Source organism: Berghia stephanieae, chromosome 8 (genome assembly GCF_034508935.2).
Source record: "Berghia stephanieae isolate SIO BIC M18660-M18661 chromosome 8, UCSD_Bste_1.3, whole genome shotgun sequence".
In the NCBI taxonomy this organism is placed as follows: Eukaryota; Metazoa; Mollusca; class Gastropoda; order Nudibranchia; family Aeolidiidae; genus Berghia; species Berghia stephanieae.
The window spans coordinates 1,007,584-1,010,083 of NC_088367.1; the positions used below are offsets into that span (position 1 = coordinate 1,007,584).

The 2,500-nt window shown below is 35.9% G+C and overlaps 1 protein-coding gene across 3 annotated transcripts in view; it reads left to right on the forward strand.

Annotated features, from left to right (window-relative positions):
- The window catches only part of LOC144977993 (DNA damage-regulated autophagy modulator protein 1-like), a 103,376-nt gene that overhangs the window by 17,423 nt on the left and 83,453 nt on the right, over positions 1-2,500 (forward strand). The window contains exon 1 of one of the 3 annotated variants that reach the window (XM_078923400.1): positions 2,356-2,500. This exon is cut by the window's right edge and continues 370 nt beyond it. The exons of the other annotated variants lie outside the window; for them this stretch is intronic. The gene's annotated coding sequence lies outside the window, so the exon portion shown is untranslated. Of the gene's footprint in view, positions 1-2,355 lie in introns of those variants that run through there. 3 annotated transcript variants of the gene reach the window in all.

Sequence of the window (2,500 nt, forward strand, 5' to 3'; positions counted from 1 at the left end):
TGGATATATTTCATCTACACATCCACATAACACAAACATTTCTACACATAACTTGTCAATAAAATTCTCACATTCTCAAACTCGTTCCTCTCAACTTTTTTTTTTCATCTCTCATCGTAAGGGGGGAAAGATTGAAATTTTCCCTTGTTCAGTTTTTTTTTTCCTTTTTAAGATGTATTTATTTGTTTTCATTTTTACTTCTTACTTATTTTTTCCCGTCAATTTTTGTAATTAATTGTTAAATATTTCCTCTTCTTCTTCTTCTTCTTCTTCTTCTTCTTCTTCTTCTTCTTCTTCTTCTTCTTCTTCTTCTTCTCCTTCTTCTTCTCCTCCTCCTCCTCCTCTCCTCCTCCTCCTCCTCCTCTTCCTCCTCCTCCTTCTTCTTCTTCTTTTCGTCGTTGTCATCATCATCATCATTATTATTATTATTATTATTATTATTATTATTATTATTATTATTATTATTATTATCATCATCATCATTATTATTATTAATATAGATTCATTAGTTATTTTGTTCGTTTATAGCTTTTTTGTTGTTACTGTTTAAGTTTTCTGTCCATCAAGACATGATATCATGAAAAGGAGACGACATGATCCGCCCCCACACAATGTCATGTGTACCTAACGATTTGGTAGAATCAGATGTGTAAACGTTAGACTTTTGTACACACTTGTCTTGTGTGCGGTATTTAACTCTCACCTCGGAAACAGGTCCGTGTGTCAAAGAAATATTTAGTCTACACATCTCCTGTTTTATCCTTCATACTTTATACAGGATGTCGTCTTAGCTCGGGTCACCACTTTCACAAGCCAGGACTTTTTATAAATAGAATGAAGTTGACGTCACCAAGTCTTTGTTATTGTTTTTTTTTGTTTTTTCTTTTTTTTTTTGGGGCATCCATTTTTATGAGCAATTCTCATTAAACTGTATTAACCAGACTATAGATAATATGCGCTTGGCTAAGAAGCTCATAACATTGCCATCCGGAAGTATAACGGACCAACACACAAAACTGTGTGTATCAATGAATGTTTATAGTGTGGTTAATAAAGTTTAGTGAGAATCACTCACTAACGCGGGTGGCAAAATATAATAACAAAGGCTTGCGTGACGTCATCTTCGTTCAATCTATAAATAGAACGAAGTTGACGTCACTCAGTCTTTGTTATTGTTATTGTTTTTTTTTTTGGCATCCATGTTTATGAGTAATTCTCATTAAACTGTATTAACCAGACTATAAACGTTCAAGGTTAGATACATAGTTTTGTGTGTAGGTCCGGTTATAGATAGAATGCGCTTGGCCAAGGAGTTCACAACATTGCCATCCGGAAGTATAACGGACCAACACACAAACTCTGTGTAACCATGAACTTTTATAGTCTGGTTAATACAGTTTAGTGAGAACTACTCACAAACGCGGATGGCAAAAACAATAACAAAGGCCTGAGTGACGTCATCTGCATACTATCTACAGATAGAATGCGCTTGGCTAAGAAACTCACAACATTGCCATCCAGAAATATAACGGACTAACACACAAAACTGTGCGTCACCTTGAACGTTTATCTGGTCATACAGTGAGAATTATTCACGAACGTGGATTGCAAAAAAAAAACAAACCAACCCCCCCCCCCTACAAACAATGCCAAGACCTGAGTAACGTCAACTTCGTTCTATCTATTATTTTGTGTGTTGGTAATATATATCCGGCAGGCGGATATTATTCGTATTTTCCCTTAATGCATAGCACCTCTCCTTACCAACTATAGATAAAATGCGCTTGGCCAAGGAGTTCACAACATTGCCATCCGGAAGTATAACGGACCAACACACAAACTCTGTGTAACCATGAACTTTTATAGTCTGGTTAATACAGTTTAGTGAGAACAACTCACAAACGCGGATGGCAAAAACAATAACAAAGGCATGAGTGACGTCATCTGCATACTATCTATAGATAAAATGCGCTTGGCCAAGGAGTTCACAACATTGCCATCCGGAAGTATAACGGACCAACACACAAACTCTGTGTAACCATGAACTTTTATAGTCTGGTTAATACAGTTTAGTGAAAACAACTCACAAACGCGGATGGCTAAAACAATAACAAAGACCTGAGTGACGTCATCTGCATACTATCTATAGATAGGATGCGCTTGGCCAAGGAGTTCACAACATTGCCATCCGGAAGTATAACGGATCAACACACAAACTCTGTGTAACCATGAACTTTTATAGTCTGGTTAATACAGTTTGGTGAGAACAACTCACAAATGCGGATGGCAAAAACAATAATAAAGGCCTGAGTGACGTCATCTGCATACTATCTATAGGAAAATCGTCACATTCGTTACGATACAACCAACATTTTTCTTATTCAAATTTCTTTTGTACATCATAAAATTTAAAGAAAATGAACGGTGTGTTGTAGAGCATGATTTTCTAGAATAAATTAAATTATTTATCGCAAGAACTTTACTGCTATCTGAGTGATAA